General features: G+C 41.5%; 1 protein-coding gene across 4 annotated transcripts in view; it reads right to left on the bottom strand.

Moving 5' to 3' along the window:
• sugct (succinyl-CoA:glutarate-CoA transferase) overlaps positions 1-16119 on the bottom strand; it is a 233569-nt gene that overhangs the window by 101619 nt on the left and 115831 nt on the right. Inside the window, exon 13 of one of the 4 annotated variants that reach the window (XM_014180626.2) lies at positions 15876-16119. This exon is cut by the window's right edge and continues 2229 nt beyond it. The exons of the other annotated variants lie outside the window; for them this stretch is intronic. The gene's annotated coding sequence lies outside the window, so the exon portion shown is untranslated. Of the gene's footprint in view, positions 1-15875 lie in introns of those variants that run through there. 4 annotated transcript variants of the gene reach the window in all.

Here is a 16119-nt window from a genome sequence, read left to right as displayed (position 1 = left end):
CTTCTCACCTCTCTCTTCAAGGGTGGAGAAAGGGTGGTCCCCGTAGGTTGGTGTGGAGCCCAGCGGCCAACAGGGCCTTCCGTCTACTCAAGGGACGTTTCCCTTCCGCCCCAATGCTCAAATCCCATCTCCTTCCCGTGGGAAACTCCTTCCTGTGCCTCAGCATCCCTGGTCCCATCTATCCATTGACTTTGTTACTGATCTCCTCTCTGATGGTTTCACCACCAGATTTTCTAAATCCTGTCGTTTAATCCCTCTTTCTGGTCTCCCCAGTGCTCTCCAGGTCGCTAAGACACTATTCCAGCAGATATTATGGCCTTCCGGAGGACATTATGTTCATCCGTGGCCCCCAATTCACATCACGAGTATGGAAAGCCTTTATGGAGAAGCTCGGGGTCACGGTCAGCATCACTTCCAGGTATAGGCCTCAGTCCAACGGGCAGGTGGAGAGGATGAACCAGGAGCTGGAGAGGTTCCTGAGGAGTCACTGTCAGGACCAGCAGGGAAAGTGGGCTTGATTCCTTCCATGGGCGGCGTACTCCCAGAACTCGCTATGTCACTCCTCCACTGGGTAGACCACCTTCCAATGTGTTTTGGGTTTTCAGCCGGCCCTAGCTTCGTGGACCCCGGGCCAGACCGACACTTCTGTGGTTGATGAGTGGTTCAGGCGCGCAGAGTGTGGCACAACGCTCACATGAGACTCCAGCGCATTATCCATCATCAAAAGGAGCAGGCAGATCACCACCGCAGTGAGACACTAGTGTACGACCCTGGGGATCGTGTCTGGCTTTCTACTAGGAACCTCCCACTCTGCCGGCCCTTTTTGAAGCTGAGCCCCCGGTTTCTGGGGTCGTTCAAGGTTCTCCGGAGGGTCAACAAGGTGACATATAGGTTACAGCTTCCCAGTGACTACGGTATCTCACTTTTTCCATGTGTCCCTTCTCAGGCCGGTGGTTCCTGGTCACCTAGCTGATGATGTCTCCCACGACACCCCTCCACCTCTCATACAGGGTGGTCCGGAACTATCTCAACCGGACTTCCAATGTCGTCGGGGTTGGCTCGTCTCTGGAGGGGTACCGCCCAGAGGAGCAGTGTTGGGTTCCGGTGGAGGACATTCTGGATCCCAACATCATCCGTGATTTCCACCTTTGCCACCTGGCCCGCTCCTCGTCCTCGGGGCCATCCCTCTGGTCGGCGTCGTCCTGTAGCTGGAGCCGCGCATCCGGGGGAGGGGGGGCATTGTCACATCTACTCCCGCTCCTACCCTCCGGCATTCAAAGTCGCCGGTATACTAACCACCGGTCCTGGGATCATCATTCCGCACACCTGGCATCAATCATTAAGTGCACATCATCAGACACACCTGGACTCATTACCTCCATGTCTGGCACTCCCTTAGGTCCTTTCCCCAGTCAGTATTGTTTGTGTTTCATGTCTATACGCTACTCGTGTTCGATGTTCCGTTTATTAAACTCACCACCTGCAGTTGCTTTCCGATTCCCAGCGTATACATTACGCATTCTGAGAGAGTCATAAAAAAAAAAGTTTGGTCCACAGATTTAAGTGAATTGGAACAATATGGCCTTGGCATCACGTAATCCGAACAATCAACGTATATATTAAGTTTGCTCAGACTGGAAAAGGAAAAGTTTAACGATGAAATTGGCCCCAACTTCCAACTGTTCACTGTGTCCCCTAAATCAGGTAGGCACATTCCTTCATATGTGGGAGTGACCTGCAGTTAAATGCTTCTTGGACAAAGTTACAAAATGGATTTCAAGGTCCAGTACATTCGGAAAGTATTCAGACCCTTTCACTTTTTCCACATTTTGTTACAGCCTTATTCAAAGATTGACACAATTGTTTTTTCCTCAAATCTACACACAATACCCCATAATGACAAAGAAAGTTTATTCCTTTTTTTTGCAAATGTATTAAAAATCCAATACCTTATGTAAATAAGAATTCAGACCCTTTACTCGGTACTTTGTGGAAGCACCTTTGGTAGCAATTATAGCCTTGAGTATGATGCTACAAGCTTGGCACAGCAGCATTTGGCAGGTTTCTCCCGTTCTTCTCTGCAGATCCTCTCAAGATCTGTCAGGTTGGATGGGGATTGTCGCTGCACAGTTATCAGGTTCAAGTCTGGTCTCTGCCTGGGCCACTCAAGGACATTCACCATTGGGATGGTATTGGACAAGTGATGAGCAGTGCCTGGTGTCCTCCAGATGTGACGCTTGGCATTCAGGCCAAAGAGTTCAAACTTGGTTTCATTAGACCAGAGTCTTTTGGGTGCTTTTTGGCGAACTCCAAGTTGGCTGTCATGTGCCTTTTACTGAGGAGTGTCTTCCGTCTGGCCACTCTACCATAAAAGCCTGATTGCTACAGAGATGGTTGTCCTCCTGGAAGGTTCTCCAATCTCCACAGAGGAACTCTGCAGCTCTGTCAGAGTGACCATTGGGTTCCCTGACAAAGGCCCTACTCCCCTGATTGCTCAGTTTGGCTGGGCAGCCAGCTCTAGGAAGAGTCTTGGTGGTTCCAAACTTCTTCCATTTAAGAATGGAAGCCACTGTGTTCTTGGGGATCTTCAATGCTGCAGACATTTTTGGTACCCTTCCCCAGATCTGTGCCTCGATATAATCCTGTCTCAGAGCTCTATGGACCATTCCTTTCGACCTCATGGCTTGGTTTTTTTCTCTGTCATGCACTGTCAACTGTGGGTCCTTATTTAGACGGGTGTATGCCTTTCCAAATCATGTCCAATCAATTGAATTTACCATAGGTGGACTCCCAATAAAGTTGTAGAGACATCAAGGAGGATCAATGGAAACAGGATGCACCTGAGCTCAATTTCGAGTCGCATAGCAAAGGGTTTGAATACTTCCGTAAATAAGGTATTTGTTTTATTTTTAATAAACTTGCTTTTTAATTATGGGGTATTATGTGTAGGTTGAGGATACTTTTTTAAATCAATTTTAGAATAAGGCTGTAATGTACCAATATTTGGAGAAAATGAAGGGGTCTGAATACTTTCCGAATGCAGTATAAATATTAATTGCGTTGAATCTACTATGTTACTTCAAGATGATGGCTCTTTGAATCTGTCAATCGATCAGACGATTACTGTTGGCAGGCAGCACGGCCACAAAAAAAGATGTTGGCCCTTAGATGGCGGGAACAACTTAGAATGTTTCGGGAGGGTGGGGCTTACGGGATAAGTGGGAAGTGGTGGAAAACATGTTTTACGGCTTGGGGCGGGGGGGAACTTGCAAAGGGCTGGTGTGTGTAGAATCAAATATATGAAAAACCCACTCTCTTGACAGTTGGATATAAGACATGACTACAGTACAATGCAGCGTTGTCTGGACCTTTACTGCGAGCCTACACACGTCAATATGCATTGATGGATTGTTCTTCTCGTAACACTGTCCAGACAGAGCTGCTGAGAGGATAAATCAGACAAGGCTTACAGCCCAAATGAGTTGAGCATCATTTAAAAAAAAGTCCTAGTGAAACAAAAGCAACAAAAAAAAGTCAGCCTTCCCTTTTTGTCCGCTTGCGTGCATAAGAATACCCAATTTTCCATTAATTCGCACATCTGGTAGCCATTTTGTGAATGTCCAACATCTAGGCCTGCAGCCTGATGCGATGGAGCCAGTGCATAGCAAATATCAAATATTAATATGAATATTGTCCAGGACCGGAACCTGGTGTGGGGCCTGGAAGTGAGTCGGTTGATAACCAGCTTCACTTTGAAACACTGACTTTGGTGGAAGAGGTAAGAGCAGCCCACGTTCCACTGAGCTTGCAATAGCCAGGCATTTTTCCATACCTAAACAGTGTCATATGTATGACTTATTGAGATGGAACATGAGCAATGTGATATCACACACATGCTACATCGGGAGGAAAAAGTAAGTGTGAAACATTTGGCTGTCATTTTAAAAATGATGGTTGGAACGAGCAAACTGAGAACTCCAAACTCACATTTTATGCTTTGGGTATATCTCCAGCTAGTTCTTTTGAGTAGCTATATGATATTCTCTGTCCAAAGGCGAAGGTGACCAAACATGAAAACCGCTTTGGTTCTCATAGAGTGTAACATACTTGTTCATAGTTTACATATATCACCATAATCGAGCTTGCTGAAATAAGTAAATGAATTCAATGATGACAGAATAGTCAGAACAACTGATAACTAAATTAGCAGTGCAGGATGTCTCTGCACATAGCAAAAGAGTGCCAAAGTATAAGTAATGAATACGCAGGGAAATGTTAGACTTTGTACCACAGCAGAAAGAGCAATGTACCACAAATCCAGAGGATGAGCGTTCAAATCCCAGACGGGGTCATATTTTAGCTGAACAGTGTACCATTTAATTTAAAATCCCCATACCATTTTATTACTTCAATTGTAATGGTTTGATTTTGTGAAGTTAATGTGATAACATGACATGTAAAGCAATGTGATAAAACATTTTACATTTATTTACTTTTTACATTTATTTTTACTAATTTCTATACTGTACAATAATAGTGAAGACATAAACTATGAAATAACACAATTGGAATCATGTAGTAACCAAAAAAGTGTTCAACAAAAATATATTTGAGATTCTTCAAAGCAGCCACCCTTTGCCTTGATGACAGCTTTGCACTCTTGGCATTCTCTCAACCAGCTTCATGAGGTAGTCACCTGGAATGCATTTCAATTAACAGGTGTGCCTTGTTAAAAGTTAATATGTGGAATTTCTTTCCTCAATGTGTTTGAGCCAATCAGTTGTGCTGTGACAGGGTTGGTGTGGCACACAGAAGATAGCCCTATTTGGTAAAAGACCAAGTCCATATTATGGCAAGAACAGCTTAAATAAGCAATGAGAAACGACAGTTCATAATTACTTTAAGACATGAAGGTCAGTTGAACCGGAAAATTCCAAGAACTTCGAAAGTTTCCTCAATGCAGTCGCAAAAACCATCAAGCACTATGATGAAACTGGCTCTCATGAGGACCACCACAGGAAAGGAAGACCCAGAGTTACCTCTGCTGCAGAGGATAAGTTCAGTAGAGTTACCAGCCTCAAATTGCAGCTCAAATAAATGCTTCACAGAGTTCAAGTAACAGACATCCCAACATCAACTGTTCAGAGGAGACTGCGTGAAATCAGATCTTCATGGTCGAATTGCTGCAAAGAAACCACTACTAAAGGACACAAATAATAAGAAGAGACTTCGGCCAAAAAACCCGAGCAATCGACATTAGACCGGTAGAAATCTGTCCTTTGGTCTGATGAGTCCAAATGTTTTATTTTGAGTTCCAGCCGCTGTGTCTTTGTGAGACGCAGAGTAGGTAAATGGATGATCTCCGCATGTGTAGTTCCAACCATGAAGCATGGAGCAGGTGGTGTGATGGTGCTTTTCTGGTGACACTGTGATTTATTTAGGATTCAAGGCACACAACTAGCATGGCTACCAAAGCGTTCTGCAGTGATATGCCATCCCATCTGGTTTGAGCTTAGTGAGACTACCATTTGATTTCAACAGGATAATGACCCAATACACCTCCAAGCTGTGTAAGGGCTATTTGACCAAGAAGGAGAGTGATGGAGTGCTGCATCAGATGACCTGGCCTCCACAGTCACCCGACCTCAACCCAATGAGATGGTTTGGGATGAGTTGGACCGCAGGGTGAAGGAAAAGCAGATAATAAGTGCTCAGCATATGTGACCTGTTTCAGGAAACTAGGCGTATGTCGTGGGTCACTACATCACAGGAGAGCCGTTAGAACATAAACCTTTTTTTGGCAGAAATGCCTCCTAGAACATGTGAACTTCGGGGCCTAGTTGGGGGCCTAGTTACGGGCCTAGTTGGTTAAGCCACAGAAAAAGTCTGCAACCTTCCCGCTAGCCATGATTGGCTGAGATAATGCGTGGGCTGGACATGCCGAGAGATGAGTTTGGATTGGTCTGCCATATAGCATGCTTCCGTCTATTTGAGCTGGTTAGTACGTGTAGGTTATCCTGTCTAACGCTGCTTTTTTTTAAAAAATGTATCGCAAAGTAATACTTAAAAGACTCCACCATGCAAGTATCCATTTCAATAGAATGTCACTGCAACAACTATTTCAGAGCACTCTCGTCTGAGTGTACCGGAGCGCAGAATAACTGATGAATTTACGAACGCTCAACACCCGTTGAATATGGCCGGTGTCAGTAAAGGTCGACAAAAAAGAGCAATTCAATTGTTGCCAGGTGCACAGTTACAGTCAACAACGCTCTGGATAACATGAAAACAATCTAACCAGCTCTGCCAGGGCAAGTCAAATTGTCAGAGTTTGGTTGGGGGCTAAAGGTTAAGATGACTCTTATGGCATTGTACACAGTGTGAACCAGAGAGACTTGACACAACGGGCCAAGAAAGTTGTACAAACAAAAAGGAAACTACACAGGACGTCTTATTTAATGAAAGGGGTTGCAGTCTGCCGTGAAGTGTTCATTCATGTATACGGGTAAGAGTCTAGCTACAGTTTCAGATATTATACGTTTCTAAATTTGTCGGAAATTTGTTTTCCTTGCAAATTAAAGCTTACTGTTAGCTAGCTAGCTGATGTTAGATGGCTCACTGGCTAACATTATGTTTATGATCTGTGTGTAGTAATTTTCTGAGAATGCCATTTGAAATTGCTAGTTATAGACTAATGTTAGCTAGATAATTAGCTAAAATTTAACCTATTTGGTCAACTTTAGCTAGCTATGACAATTGGTTTGTATTGCTAGTACTCTATGGATTGGGATTATGGTTTATTTTTTAGCTAGCTAGCTGCATGTCTAAACAAAAGACGAAGGTAAAGCTTACTGTTAGCTAGCTAGTTGACGACCCATCAAGTTAGCCAGGTGTGTCTGACGGTGATCTACTGTATAAAAATAAAGCTAAAATATTTGTATCTGTAATTTGTCTTTCAGGATCAGTAGAACATGCCTGACTCTCCTCCACCAGTCATAGAAGGAGAATGGTTAATGCCTCCCATCAAAAAGAGAGCTGTCCCAAGCCAGCACAGGCTACACCTGAAGGACGAGGACTTGCAGCGAGTGGTGAACTTCAACAACGACGCAGAGGATAATGCAATAGTATTACCAGGATGCCACCCAGGACACAAACACTTTGTGGAAAGCTGCTGCCATCCCATGTGACAAAAGCAGCCGTGTGGCATGTCTACAAGGAATCGATGACAACATTTGGTATGTAAAGCATAAACAGGTTTTGATTATTTAATTGACCGCCAACATGATTGGCACTGTCTGAGATTGCTGGTGTTGTGAAGGAAAGCACTGACACGGGTCAACATCCCACAGCTGGTTGGACTGGAGGATGGTACGGTGCTGGTGGAAAGCTATGGCTGGCAACAACACCTGACTCCGTACTTCAGGCCACTGCCACAGATCAAGCAGTACCTGCACCTCAGGTGAATATAATTTTCATTGCACTGTATGAGGTTATTCTTCTTATCTAAACTTGGGAGGTGAATTCATGTTGTGCAAGGTTGTAATGTCTTCTCAATATATTTGGTTATTTCCCATTTTACAGCTTCAATGCTCTGGAGCCTGGTGTTGTTGTCGCCAAGGAGCATTCGGACTCAGTCGGGACCAAGTTATTACATCTGCTGCGCAATGCTGGCATCCTTCCTCCCATAGATGGTCTGCCTGTACAAGCACCACCTAGACTGGACACAGCCAGACAAACTAATCTTTTTGAGAAGATCAGGAAGTTTTGCCATGAAGAGGATATGGACACCACATGCCCTGCATCAAAGTCAAGGGCCAGACAGAAACAGGCTCTCCAAATACAGATTCCCTTGTTCATGCATGGTTAGGACGGACGTATAGCGCAGTAGAACTGCATAAGTGTTCCTCTCCACTTTCTAGGGGACCACGGATTGAAAATCAGTGGAATTAGAGTATGACAGCTAAGGAGGTGGAGAAAACACTGGTCTCCAGATTGCATCTTCAAACTAAGGGCAACCATGGAATCCTGTGACCGGGAAAGGCGTCCATCCATGTTATATTCAGGTAAGATATTCTAGCTAGCTACATTTTCAGATATTACACGTTTCTAATTTTGACAAAGTTGTTTTAATTTCAAGTTAAAGTGTACTGTTAGCTAGCTAACGTTAGCTGGCTGGCTCACTAGCTAACGTTACATGTATGATGTTGTTATTTTTATCTCAGAGTCATTTGCAGTTATTGCCTAATGTTAGATAGCTAACATCGAGCCTGGTTGGTTAGCTACCTGCAGATTCATGCAGGGAGGTAACGTCATGAGTTGGGATTATGGTTCATTGTTTACCTACCCTGTTTGGGACAGGGGGCAGTATTTTCACGGCCGGATAAAAAACGTACCCGATTTAATCTGGTTATTAAACCTGCCCAGAAACTAGAATATGCATATAATTAGTAGATTTGGATAGAAAACACTCTGAAGTTTCTAAAACTGTTTGAATGGTGTCTGAGTATAACAGAACTCACATGGCAGGCCAAAACCTGAGAAGATTCTACATGGGAAGTGCCCTGTCTGACCATTTCTTGTCCTTCTGTAGCCTCTCTATCGAAAATACAGCCTCTGTGCTGTAACGTGACATTTTCTAAGGCTTTCATTGGCTCTAGGAAGGTACCAGAACGTGGAATGATAGCTCTGCAGTCTCTGGGCGAAAAACAGCATGGGTTTTGGTGAGTGGTCCTTCTGAGGACAATGACACTGAGGCGCTCGTGCACGTGACGACTCCATTTTTTTCTTTCAGTGTTTGAACGAATACAACGTCTCCCGGTTGGAATATTATCGCTATTTTATGAGAAAAATCACATAAAAATTGATCTTAAACAGCGTTTGACATGCTTCGAAGTACGGTAATGGAATATTTAGAATTTTTTTGTCGTCATGAAACGCACCGGCGCGTCACCCTTCGGATAGTGACTTGAACGCATGAACAAAACGGAGCTATTTGGATATAACTATGGATTATTTCAAACCAAAACAACATTGGTTGTTGAAGTAGAAGTCCTAGGCGTGCATTCTGACGAAGAACAGCAAAGGTAATCCAATTTTTCTTATAGTAAATCTGAGTTTGGTGAGGGCCAAACTTGGTGGGTGTCAAAATAGCTAGCCGTGATGGCCGGGCTATCTACTCAGAATATTGCAAAATGTGCTTTCACCGAAAAGCCATTTTAAAATCGGACACCGCGATTGCATAAAGGAGTTCTGTATCTATAATTCTTAAAATAATTAGTTTTTTGTCAACGTTTATCGTGAGTAATTTAGTAAATTCACCGGAAGTTTTTGGTGGGTATGCTAGTTCTGAACAAAACATGCTAATGTAAAAAGCTGGTTTTTGATATAAATATGAACTTGATTGAACAAAACATGCATGTATTGTATAACATAATGTCCTAGGAGTGTCATCTGATGAAGATCAAAGGTTAGTGCTGCATTTAGCTGTGGTTTTGGTTTTTGTGACATATATGCTAGCTTGAAAAATGGGTGTGTGATTATTTCTGGCTGGGTACTCTCCTGACAATCTAATGTTTTGCTTTCGCTGTAAAGCCTTTTTGAAATCGGACAATGTGGTTAGATAAAGGAGAGTCTTATCTTTCAAATGGTGTAAAATAGTCATATGTTTGAGAAATTGAAATTATAGCATTTAAGGTTTTTCGTATTTCGCGCCAGGCGCTACCATTGGATATTGGTGAGGCGTTCCGCTAGCTTGTCCATAAGAGGCTAGCTAGCTAGCTACATGTCTTAACAAAAGACTCCACTATGCAAGTAAGCATTTCAATAGAATGTCACCACGACAGCTGTTGATAGACGTAGCTGGTAAATTTGCTCTGGCTATCTACTCAGATTTCAGAGCACTCTCGTCTGAGTGTGCCAGATCGCAGAATAACTGACAAATTTACAAATAATCAACACCCTTTGAATATGGCCGGTGTCAGTAAACGTTGGCAAAAAATAATAAATTGTTGCCAGCAGCACAGTTGCAGTCACCAACGCTCTGGATACCATAAAACAGCCTAACCAGCTCAGCTAAGGCAAGTAAAATGGTCAGTTAGCTGTTCTCTCATTTGTGTCTGGAAGTAGCTAGCCAACGTTTGCTTGGGAGCTTCACTGTTCTGACAGAACGTGCAGATCAACGCTTAACCTGTTAGGGCTAGGGGGCAGTATTTACACGGCCGGATAAAAAACGTACCCGATTTAATCTGGTTATTACTACTGCCCAGAAACTAGAATATGCATATAATTATTGGCTTTGGATAGAAAACACCCTAAAGTTTCTAAAACTGTTTGAATGGTGTCTGTGAGTATAACAGAACTCATATGGCAGGCAAAAACCTGAGAAGATTCTGTACAGGAAGTGCCCTCTCTGACCATTCCTTGGGCTTCTTGACTCTTTTTATTGAAAACTTAGGATCTTTGCTGTAACGTGACACTTCCTACGGCTCCCATAGGCTCTCAGAACTCGGGAAAAAGCTGAATGATGTCGAGGCAGCCCCTGGCTGAAAAACATTAGCGCCTTTGGTAAGTGGTCTATCAGAGGACAATGAGACTGAGGCGCATGCACGAGGCGACCCCATGTTTTTATTTTCTCTCTCTTTGTACTAAAACACAGATTCCCGGTCGGAATATTATCGCTTTTTTACGAGAAAAATGGCATAAAAATTGTTTTTAAACAGCGGTTGACATGCTTCGAAGTACGGTAATGGAATATTTAGAATTTTTTTGTCACGAAACTCGTCGTGCGCGTCACGCTTCTTTACCCTTTCGGATAGTGTCTTGAACGCATGAACAAAACGCCGCTATTTGGATATAACTATGGATTATTTTGAACCAAACCAACATTTGTTATTGAAGTAGAAGTCCTGGGAGTGCATTCTGACGAAGAACAGCAAAGGTAATAACATTTTTCTTATAGTAAATCTGACTTTGGTCAGGGCTAAACTTGGTGGGTGTCTAAATAGCTAGCCCTGTGATGCCGGGCTATCTACTTAGAATATTGCAAAATGTGCTTTCACCGAAAAGCTATTTTAAAATCGGACATAGCGAGTGCATAGAGGAGTTCTGTATCTATAATTCTTAAAATAATTATGTTTTTTGTGAACGTTTATCGTGAGTAATTTAGTAAATTCACCGGAAGTTTGCGGGGGGTATGCTAGTTCTGAACATCACATGCTAATGTAAAAAGCTGGTTTTTGATATAAATATGAACTTGATTGAACAAAACATGTATGTATTGTATAACATAATGTCCTAAGATTGTCATCTGATGAAGATCAAAAGTTAGTGCTGCATTTAGCTGTGGTTTGGGTTTATGTGACATTATATGCTAGCTTGAAAAATGGGTGTCTGATTATTTCTGGCTGGGTACTCTGCTGACATAATCTAATGTTTTGCTTTCGTTGTGAAGCCTTTTTGAAATCGGACAGTGTGTTTAGATTAACGAGAGTCTTGTCTTTAATATGGTGTAAAATAGTCATATGTTTGAGAAATTGAAGTAATAGCATTTCTAAGGTATTTGAATAACGCGCCACGGGATTCCACTGGCTGTTACGTAGGTGGGACGTCCCACTGGCCTTTGAGAGGTGAAAACCTGTTGAGGCCAGACGTTCCGCTAGCGGAACGCCTAGCCAATATCCAATGGAACAGCGTGGTGCGAAATACAAAAACCTCAAAAATCCAATAATTTCAATTTCTCAAACATACAACTATTTTACACCATTTGAAAGATACACTTCCCCTTAATCCAACCACATTGTCCGATTTCAAAAAGGCTTTACAGCGAAAGCAAAACATTAGATTATGTTAGGAGAGTACATAGACCAAAATAACCACACAGCCATTTTCCAAGCAATGACATGTCAATAAAACCCAAAACACAGCTAAATGAAGCCCTAACCTTTGACGATCTTCATCAGATGACACTCCTAGGACATTATGTTACACAATACATGTATGTTTTGTTCAATCAAGTTCATATTTATATCCAAAAACAGCATTTTACATTGGCACGTGATGTTCAGAAAATGTATTCCCACCAAAAACAGTCGGTGAATTTACAAAAATACTCATCATGAATGTTGACAAAATACATAACAATTATTTTAAGAATTATAGATACAGAACTCCTTTATGCAACCGCTGTGTCAGATTTTAAAATTGCTTTACGGAGAAAGCACATTTTTCAATATTCTGAGTACATAGCTCGCCATCACAGAAAGCTATACAGACACCCGCCAAGTTCGGGGCAACCTAAACTCAGAATTAGTATTAGAAATATGCTCTTACCTTTGCTGATCTTCGTCAGAATGCACTCCCAGGACTGCTACTTCCACAAGAATTGTTGTTTTTGTTAGAAATGATCCATAGTTTCGATAGGGACTAGAAAGAAGAACTACAATTCTCAGATCCTCCACTTCCTGGTTGACTTTTTCTCAGGTTTTTGCCTGCCATGTGAGTTCTGTTATACTCACCATTCAAACAGTTTCAGAAACTTCAGTGTTTTCTATCCAAATCTACTAATAACATGCATATTCTCATTTCTGGGCAAGAGTAGTAACCAGTTTAAAATGGGGTACGTTTTTTTTCATCCGGCCATGAAAATACTGCCCCCTATCCATATCAGGTTAAAGAGATGGGTGGGGCTCAAGCTTAACCTGTTAGGGCTAGGGGGCAGCATTTGCACGTCTGGATAAAAAAAATGTACCCGATTTAATCTGGTTACTAATCCTACCCAGTAACTAGAATATGCATATACTTATTATATATGGATAGAAAACACTCTAAAGTTTCTAAAACTGTTTGAATGGTGTCTGTGAGTATAACAGAACTCATTTGGCAGGCAAAACCCTGAGACATTTTCTGACAGGAAGTGGATACCTGATGTGTTGTATTACCTTTAAACCTATCCCATTGAAAAACACAGGGGCTGAGGAATATTTTGGCACTTCCTATTGCTTCCACTAGATGTCACCAGCCTTTACAAAGTGTTTTGAGTCTTCTGGAGGGAGATCTGACCGAACAAGAGCCATGGAACGATGATGTCCCATTAGACACCTGGCGCGCGAGTTCATGTTGGGTACCCTCGTTCCAATACGTTATAAAAGAGTATGCATTCGTCCACCTTGAATATTATTCATGTTCTGGTTAAAAAAGGCCCTAATGATTTATGCTATACAACGTTTGACATGTTTGAACGAACGTAAATATATTTTTTCCCCTCGTTCATGACGAGAAGTCCGGCTGGCTTAGATCATGTGCTAACAAGACGGAGATTTTTGGACATAAATGATGAGCTTTTTTGAACAAAACTACATTCGTTATGGACCTGTGATACCTGGAAGTGACATCTGATGAAGAGAATCAAAGGTAATGGATTATTTACATAGTATTTTCGATTTTAGATCTCCCCAACATGACGTCTAGTCTGTATCGCAACGCGTATTTTTCTGGGCGCAGTGCTCAGATTATTGCAAAGTGTGATTTCCCAGTAAGGTTATTTTTAAATCTGGCAAGTTGATTGCGTTCAAGAGATGTAAATCTATAATTCTTTAAATGACAATATAATATTTTACCAATGTTTTCTAATTTGAATTATTTAATTTGTGACGCTGACTTGACTGCCGGTTATTGGAGGGAAACGATTTCCTCAACATCAATGCCATAGTAAAACGCTGTTTTTGGATATAAATATGAACTTGATAGAACTAAAAATGCATGCATTGTCTAACATAATGTCCTAGGAGTGTCATCTGATGGAGATTGTAAAAGGTTAGTGCATCATTTTAGCTGGTTTTATGGTTTTGGTGACCCTGTCTTTGACTTGACAAAAAATTACACACAACTCTTGTAAATGTACTGTCCTAACATACTCTAAATTTATGCTTTCGCCGTAAAACCTTTTTGAAATCGTAAAACGTGGTTAGATTAAGGAGATGTTTATCTTTCAAAGGGTGTAAAATAGTTGTATGTTTGAAAAATTTGAATTTTGACATTTATTTGGATTCAAATTTGCCGCTCTTGAAATGCACCTGCTGTTGATGGAGTGCACCACGGGTGGCACGCTAGCGTCCCACCTAGCCCATAGAGGTTAAGAGGGTGTGAACGATGCTGAATGGGTGTAGACAAATAATAGCTCTCCAGTAGGTACCAAAACATTCAAAGGCCATTTTCTCAAAAGTGAGGTTACAAGTTTATCAACTTTCAAAGCAGAATTACTTTCCCATTGATCCTCAAATACAGTGTATGATATACCATTTTGTAGCTCTGTATCTTTGCTTTTATCAATTGTAAAAAACACAATTTAAAATGTTGCTACATAAGACCAAATCAAGGTGGTCGGTCACATATGTAGGAATTCCTTCAAGACTGTTGGAAAAGCATTCCAGGTGAAGCTGGTTGAGAGAATGCCAAGTCTGTGCAAAGCTGTCAAAGGCAAGGGTGGCTACTTTAACATTTTTTTGGTTACTACATGATTCCATGTGTTATTTCAACGTTTTGATGTCTTCACTATTATTCTACAATGTAGAAAATAGTGCAAATAAAGAAAAACCCTTGAATGAGTAGGCGTGTCCAAACCTTTGACTGGTACTGTATGTGTAATGTCTGCAAATTAGCTTGGCATGCCTCACTTGATATTGCATAAAAATGATTAGGATATAAAAAAAATGTTTTATAGGAAACTACAAGCTTACTGAGTAGTGATGAAAATAGTGTAAACAACTTTGAATGTATTTCTACAGCTGTTAGGGGCAATGTGCTGGAATATGTTGTATTTGCTGTATGGTTTAAAATATGTTATATTTGTGTCAACCGTCAATGGAAATGTTGTACCAGTTTAAGTTGTTTAATCATTATGATGATGATGGTTGAGCACCTCTTTTGACACTGTCAGGTCTGCAATCGCTTTGTAAGAACTGCAATGTAAAGATGTTACTGTGCATTTTCCAGTAGCTTAATGGATGCTGGTTCACAGGAAGTAAAATGTTTAATTTTCAATAGCTTACTGTGAAGTAGTTGCAGGTGGGTTATTGTACAATTCACAGTAACTTACTGTTGCCAATCCGTCATACTCACTGAACTGATGGTCTAGGAAGAAACTTGTACTACAATAACATGGTGACTAGATATAAATGAAATATTGTATGCCGCTCTGGTATCACATGCACTTATCTTAGCCTCTAGAAATCTAATTAGCGTAATAATTGAAATCTGTCAGTTTAAGCTAGAGATATTGTTTGCATGGGCTGCGTATCAATCCACTGCATCTGCCAATGTCGCCATCCCCCATCTGTGGCGAAAGGTGGCAGAGCGGTGTTTGTCAAACCATGAGACATCCAGAAAATCGGTCTTCTCACAAAAACGTCTTTAGATTCCGAATGGTTTTCAAACAAACTATGGAAAGATGACTCTCACGAACAAGATGGTGTAATCCGTTTTGATTGATGACACCCACAAGCATCATGGGACTACAGTGCATTCAGACCCCTTCACTTTATCCACATTTTGTTATATTACAGCCTTTTTCTCAACTGGATAAACAGATGTTTTTTTCCTCATCAATCCACACACAATACCCCATAATGACAAAGGAAAAACAAGTTTAGAATTTTTTTCAAATGTATTGAAAATATAAAACAGAAATACCTTATTTACATAAGTATTCAGAACCTTTGCTATTAGAGTCAAAATTGAGCTCAGATGGATCCTGTTTCCATCGATCATCCTTGAGATGTTTCTAAAACTTGGAGTCCACCTGTGGTAAATTTAATTCATTGGACATGATTTGGAAAGGCACACACCTGTCTATATAAAGGTCCCACCGTTGACAGTGCATGTCAGAGAAAAAAACAAAGCCATGAGTTCAAAAGTCTGTAGAGCTTTACGTTGATGTAATGTTGGTGGTGATAATTGGACAATTATTTACTTGATCGTGGGCAGCTTTTTGCAAAGTGCAGAAATGTGTTATTGCCAATAGGTCTGTAGCCATCTCTCATTTATGCTCTCAGACCTGGTGGTGTAGCTGCACTGTAGCAGGACATTTCAGGTTGCTAGCAACCCAGGGGTTATGAGTTCAAATCC

The sequence above is a fragment of the Salmo salar genome, chromosome ssa29 (assembly GCF_905237065.1).
Source record: "Salmo salar chromosome ssa29, Ssal_v3.1, whole genome shotgun sequence".
Taxonomy (NCBI): Eukaryota; Metazoa; Chordata; class Actinopteri; order Salmoniformes; family Salmonidae; genus Salmo; species Salmo salar.
This window is presented reverse-complemented; position numbering and strand designations above follow the sequence as displayed.